This window comes from Psammomys obesus, unplaced genomic scaffold (genome assembly GCF_907164565.1).
Source record: "Psammomys obesus unplaced genomic scaffold, mPsaObe1.curated_primary_1811, whole genome shotgun sequence".
In the NCBI taxonomy this organism is placed as follows: domain Eukaryota; kingdom Metazoa; phylum Chordata; class Mammalia; order Rodentia; family Muridae; genus Psammomys; species Psammomys obesus.
In genome coordinates, this window is record NW_026591598.1 from 11,135,244 (window position 1) to 11,142,252 (window position 7,009).

Below are 7,009 nucleotides of genomic sequence, written 5' to 3' on the forward strand. Positions count from 1 at the left end.
CAAGCAGTGGTCACAGGAGCTGGGTCTGGTGGTTCAGCCTGTAACCCTAGCACTGGAGAGGACATAAGGCCAGCATGAACTGCATAACAAGCTCCTGCCTCAGAAAATTAAAAAAAAAAAAGGTTTAGAAAAGGGAGAAAATACTACCTGCCTAGAATTGCTGAGCCTGGGCACAAAAGGACAGAGCCCAGCAGGCGGGTAAAGGCTTGATGGTAGAATCACCATGGCGACCCATCATCTGCCCATCTGTGGGGGCAGCCCCTGAGCCGCCTCACCCTGTCTCCTTCTGACACCCTGCTGCTAAGCTGTGCTGATGAGGGTGGATTTGCTCCCAAGATGAAAGCTGGCCCTTTCAAGTGGCTGCATCTGGTCAGAGCTCTGCGGTCAGGAGCTCCCCAAATGAGTGTCATCCCTAGCATTAGAGCCCACGAGAGAAGTAGCACCCTGTGGGCCGCAGGCTCTGCGTCCTTCAGCGGCCACCTAGGAGCAGCTGAGGGCAAAGCCCAGGGAGAGCATGCCGAGGCTCTGGGTGTGATCTCCAGCCCGTGGAGCTACAGCAGAAGGAATCAACGGAGAGGGGCCTCTGCTGGGAAGGCAGGCCCCGCCCCAGCCCACCAAAATGTGTTCCTTCTTCATCCCCGTTTTTTAGCCAGCATTCTAGTGTGTGTCAGACTCTTAGAATTAAAAGGGGAGCTTAGAGCGGAGGAAGGAAAGGGGAAATCCCAGCAAAGGAGCCTGAGGATACATACAACTCAGTGATAGAGAATGTGTGTGTGCCTGTGTTGTGGTGCATATGTGTATGTATGTATATATGTTGTGAGCACATGTGTGCGCGCGTGTTGTATTGCATACGGGTATACGTATGTATATTTGTCACGTGTGTATGTGTGTGTGTTGTTGCTGTTGCTGCTGAGCTTTGGTTGGGTTTTGTTTGAGACCGGATCTCACTATGTAGCTGGCCTGGAATTAGCTATGTAGACTAAACTGGCTTCAGACCCACAGAGACCAGACTGCCTCTGCCAGCGCTAGGTTTTTTTAACTTGTTTCTTGAGTTGTTGTTTTGATTTGGTTTTGTTTGTTGGTTTGGTTTGGGTTTTAGAGACAGGGTTTCTCTGTGTAGCCTTGGCTGGTCCTTGGACTCGCTTTGTAGACCTGGCTGGCCTCGAACTCACAGCAATCCACCTGCCTCTGCCTCCCTGAGTGCTGGGATTACAGGCCTGTGCCACCATGCCCAACTAAAATGATGTATTTATCTATATTTTTAACCTTATGTGCATTGGTGTTCTGCCTGCATGTATGTCTGTGTGAGGATGTCCAATCCCCTGCTTACAGAGTGTATGAGCTGCCATGTGGGTGCTGGGAATTGAACCCGGTTCACTGGTAGAGTAGCCAGTGCTCTTAACCGCTGAGCTAACCCACCAGCCCTTTTTGTTTGTTGTTTGTTTGTTTGTTTTTAAATTTTATTTACTCTGTATACAGTGTTCTGCCTTCACGCCAGAAGAGGGCACTAGATCTCATTATAGATGGTTGTGAGGCACCATGTGGGTGTGGGAATTGAACCCAGGTCCTCTGGAAGAGCTGACAGTGCTCTTAGCCGATGAGCCATCTCTCCAGCCCCCTCCCCCTGTTTTGTTTTTTAATGTTTCCCCCCCACTATGTAGTTGTAGCTGACCTGGAACTCATTGTGTAGCTCAGTCTGGTCGTGAACACACAGAGATCCTCCTGCCTGTTTTTCCCGGGCTGGGACTATGCATGTTCACCGCCACACCTGGCCTTCCTGGCTCTGTTTTCCAAGGTTCATATGTCATGTGTGATGGTGATGCCTCCTTACACTTGAAAACCGTCGCCCTCGCCTGCTTCATTTTTTGACAACAACTGTTCATTTCTTCTATTTTTAAACCTGTGTGTGTGTTGAGTGTGAGCTCACCTTCACATGTGTGTGCTATGTTGCAGACATGTTACAGTGCACATGTAGCGGTCAGAGGATTGTCTGGGATTGTCACCTCAGGTGATAGCCTTACCGTCCACGTTGTAAGATAGTCTCCCAGCTGGGCACGGTGGCGCATGCCCGTATTCCCAAGCCTCAGGGAGGCAGAGGCAGGAGAATCGCTGTGAGTTTGAGGCCAGCCTGGTCTACAAAGCGAATCCAGGACAGCCAAGTCTACACAGAGAAACCCTGTCTCGAAAAACCAGGAAAAAAAAAAAAAAGAGTCTCTTGCTGTCCCTTACCATGTCCAAGGCTGGCTGTCTCTCTCAGGTTTCTAGGGAGTCCTGTGTCCATCCTCCATCTCACCACAGGAATTCTGGGATTACAGCCAAGAGCACTTCTGCCCCTGGATCTATGTGGATTCTGGGGACTTGAACTTGGGTCTTCACGTTTGTGCCGTAAGCACTTTACCTACCGAATTGTCTCCCCAGGGTCCACCACTTTCTTTTGTTTTTGAGACAAGATCTTATATAGCCCAGGCTAGCATAATTAGACTCGATATGTAGCCAGAGATTGACAACTATTTTTCAGCGTGATCTGGCCAGCCCCCTCCCCCCTCGACACACACACACACACACACACACACACACACACACACACACACACACGAGACAGGTCTGGAAGCTTTCTCACAATGATGGTTATTCCTCTTCCTCTTTTGGAACTGGAAGCTGGTGTGGAGCAGAGAGTGGCAAACAGTTTCTGTAAAGGATCAGAATATAAATATGTTTGGTTTCGCTGCCCCTCCGGTCTCGGTTGCAGCTACTCAGCTCTGTCATGGTAACATGAAAGCTGCCGTGCGCAACACATAAATGGAGCCTGGCTGTGTTCCCAACGTTGTTTATGCACATTGCAATTTGGTTTTAACTTAATTTTCTTAGCCCCTGAAATACTACTCTTACTTCTTTTGTCATTTTTTAAATCACTTGAAAACGTGAAAAACAATCGTTAAGGGGCCTTTGAGATGGCTCAGCAGGTCTAAAGATACATGACTTTAGGACCCAAGTTCCATGCCTTGGACTAGCATGGCAAAAGGGGAACTGACCCCTCCAGCTATCCTCTGGCCACACCCACCCCTCCAACAAATAAATTAACTGATATAATGCAAACTTTTAATATATTGTTTCAGCTAGGAGTGGTGGGCTGTTCCCTGAACTTCCAGCTCTTCAGGGAGCCGACACAGGAGAATTGTTTCGTTTTTGAGACAGGGTTTCTTTTGTGTAGCCTTGGCTGTCCTGGACTCAATTTGTAGACCAGGCTGGCCTGGAACTCGCAGAGATCCACCTGCCTCTGCCTCCCCGAGTGCTGGGATCACAGGCGTGCACCACCACGCCGGGCAGGAGAATTTTTTGAACCCAGAAATTTGAAGCCAGCATGAGCCTCGTAGCAATAACTTGTTTCTTAACTTATTTCTCTTAGCTCTCTGGCTACCCAGAACCAGGCAGAGGGCCATATTTGGCTTACTGGACTAGATTTTTTGTCAAGCATCTGTGGAAGGATGCTTCCCAGTGACGTATGTCCTTTACAGTAACCCCAAGAGGAAGTGCTGGCCGCCAGTTCAGCACCGTGGTTGGCCAGATCCACAGTGGGAAGAGGGCATCACTCTTGGCCAGTGCCAGGTGGGGGGGCATCCTCTGTGAACAGGCTGCTCTTTAAACTTGGTGCCACCCACACTGGTGGTTTTAGCACCCTCCCCCATTCATTTGCTGAAGACTTCCTCTCTCCTCCACATGACAATGTTACAGAAGGGAACCTTCCCAGGCACAATTTATGTTTAAATGAAGTCATATGTTTAAATGAAGGCCTAAATCCTTTAGGCCTTAACCTAAAGGATTTAGGACTAGGGTATTTACCAGGTGAGATCTCAGAGGGCGCCTGAGGTCAAGGGAGAGAGCAGCTACGTGCAATTCAGGCCGAGTGCCCTCACCAGAAACTACCCCTGCTGAGTCCTGATCTGGGACTTGGAGACTCCAGAACTGTAAAAAAGTACATTTGTATTGTTTAAACTATGTAGTCTGTGTTGTTCTGCTGCTGTCCAAAATGACTAAGACAGCTTCATTGGCAATTCTTTCTGTATGTTTCTTTGTTCTCTGCTTTTGTTTGTTTGGAGTTTTTTTTTTGTTGTTGTTTTTGTTTTTTGAGACAGGGTCTTTCTGTGTAGCCCTGGCACTGTCCAGGCTGGCCTCGAACTCATGGGGATCTGCCTGCCTCTGCCTCCCAAGTGCTGGGATTAAAGGCATGCGCCACCAACAGCCCGGATTTTTTGCTATATATATTTTTAAAGTTTGTATTTGTTGTGCATGTGTGTGTGCCTACTTGTGTGTATGTATGTGTACAAACTGTGGTAATCAGGTCTCTCCTTCCTCTGTGGGTATTCCGGGGATCGAACTTAAGTCATCAGACTTGGTGACAGGCACCTGTATCCACTGAGCATCTCAACGGTCCGGGTTTTTCTGTTTTGTTTTGCTGCTGTTGTTATTTTTTGAGAAGGGACTCACATAGACTCACAATCATTCCATCTCAGGGACCCACTTGCTAGAAGAAGAAAAATGACTCTTCAAAGGCCCTCTGCTGGCCCTGCAGATCCAAAGCTGCAGGATCTCCACGACCCAGGGCAACAACAGGACATCGGAGAAGAGTCCTGGTGAGGATCCAGTGTTGATAGTGTAGAAACCAGAGTCTTCCAAGCAGACCAATGACGCATCACAACGAACAGTTGCAAGCAAAGGTGTGGGATGAGAGAATACTGTGTGACACACTGATACACCGCAGCTTCCATGACGAGGTTTTTTGTTTGTTTTTATTCTTTTTACTTTTATTTTCTTTCGGGGAGGGGTGGTTGCAAGGGCAGAGGGTGGAAATGAGTGGACAGGGAGATGAGTGGACAGGGAGACGAGTGGAATTCAGGTGCATGGAAATTCACAAAGAATCAATTAAAAGTTAAGAAAAAAAAAAGAAAAAAGAAAGTTGCTCTCTGGCTTGGGTGGTGGTGATATATGCCTTTAATTCCTTCCAGCACTCAGGAAGCAGAGGCAGGTGGATCTCTATGTGTTCCGGGCCAGCCTGGTCTACAGAGGAGTTCCAGGACAGCCAGGGCTACACAGAGAAACTCTATATTTAAAAAAAAAACCCAAAATAATAATAAGTGCCCTCTGATCTCCATACTCACACACCCTCCCCTGCTGCAAATAAACAAGCAGGGGCCCAAGAAGTGATGCAGCGGATAAAGGCATTTGAGCCAAGCCTGGCAACCCAAGTCCAGTCCCTGGGACCCACACCATGGAAGGAAAGAGATGACTCTTTAAAGTTGGCCTCAGACCGCCACACATACATATACACATTTGTGCAAATATATATATATATATAATGTAATAAAAAAGTGGCTCTGGGAGGCAGAGGCAGGAGGGTCGCTGTGAGTTTGAGGCCAGCCTGGTCTACAAAGCAAGTCTAGGACAGCCAAGTCTACACAAAGACACCCTGTCTCAAAAAAACAAAACAAAACAAAACAAAAACAGAAAAGAAAAAGAAAAACAAACAATAAAAAAATAAGTATGCCTTTGGGTTTCTCTTTTTTTTTTTTTTTTGGGTTTCTCTTTTGAAGCAGATTCTAGAACATGTTTCTAGGCAGAGAGGTTAAGTCTGTGACAGGGAGAAATGGTTGGTGCTAGAGAAGAGATCGCAGAAGGTATCAGTCCCTCGAAGGCTGAGAGCGAGGAGGCAGTCATGTTTACAGTGTCTGGCTAGCCGGGCCCTGATGGCTTCCTCCTGAAGCACTGCAGCCCTGGCCCTGGCCGCATAGTCTGTGGCTCCCCCTCCTTCTTCTCCTCTCCTTCCCCCTCCCCCTTCTCCTCCTGATCCTCGGGAAGGTGCAGCTGTTTGGATTTTTGCAGGCGGGGCTTCAAGGCAAGCCAGGGAGGAGGACTAGAGGGCCAATGGCAGGAGGACCCAAGCTGACTGAAAAGGCCATGGGAGATGGAGGACGTGAGGTGAGCAGGCTGGCTTTTGAGTTGTGCTCCCAGCCCTTGGAATTGTCTTAAAGGAAGAGGAACACGGGGCAGTGAGGGAACCAAACTTGGGGAGGGAAGAGGCCAGAGTCATCCTGTGGCTTTTGGCCCTGTGATCTGTTCTGCGCTAAAAGGCTGTGATAGAATTCCTACCAGAGCCCCGGCATCCAGTCCAGCACTGACGGTGACTCAAAATTTTGAAGTTTGATTGAAGGAACAAGTGAATGAATGACAGCAAACACATAGCATTTACCATGTGGCAGGCACTTGGTGAGACAGCTACCGGCCCTTTCTCCCAAGGCTTCTGTCAATTGAGGTCTACTGCAGCCTTCGTTGTATGGATGAAAAAGTGAGTTGCAGAAAGCAGGCATAGTAACTTGTCCAAGGGAAACGGAACTAGGGAGAGTCTGTTTGCACCAGGTAATGTGGGCCGTGGGCTGTGGGCCGGAAGTCTGAGGTCAGGAAGGCTTCTCTGAGGAGGGAGCCATAGAGCATAACCAACCAGAAGGAACCAGTTCCAGACCAGCAGAAGGAGGAGTGCTCTAGGCAAGAGTTGTGAGCATCTGCTGGGGAGAGGGTGAGCATCAAGGAAGGCCCCTAAGGAGAAACCCAGGAGCCAGATTTGGAAGAATTACAGAATAATCTTGAGAGTTGAAAGATTCCCCCCAAGATCAGTGTGTGTCTCTTCCTGTCTCTCTCCCTTATATCCTCTCTCTTTCTGTCTCCTCTCCCTCCTATCTTTCCCTCTCCTCTCTCCCCTTTTCTTGTTTCCCTTTCCCGTCTTCTGTCTCCTCTCACCTCTCCTCTCCTGTCTTCTCTTCCCCTGTGTCACCTACCCTCTGCCTTCTCCTGTGACCCCTGCCCACCTCTGCCTCCCCCTCCTTCTCTGTCTCTCCCTCCTCCTGCTCTCCCTTCTCTTGAGGTAGAGAGTCAGTGCTTTGCTCTGACTGACCTCCAGGCCACAGGGCTCAAGCAATCCTCTTGAGTAGCTGGTGCATCTGGTGTGAGAGTCCCTTTT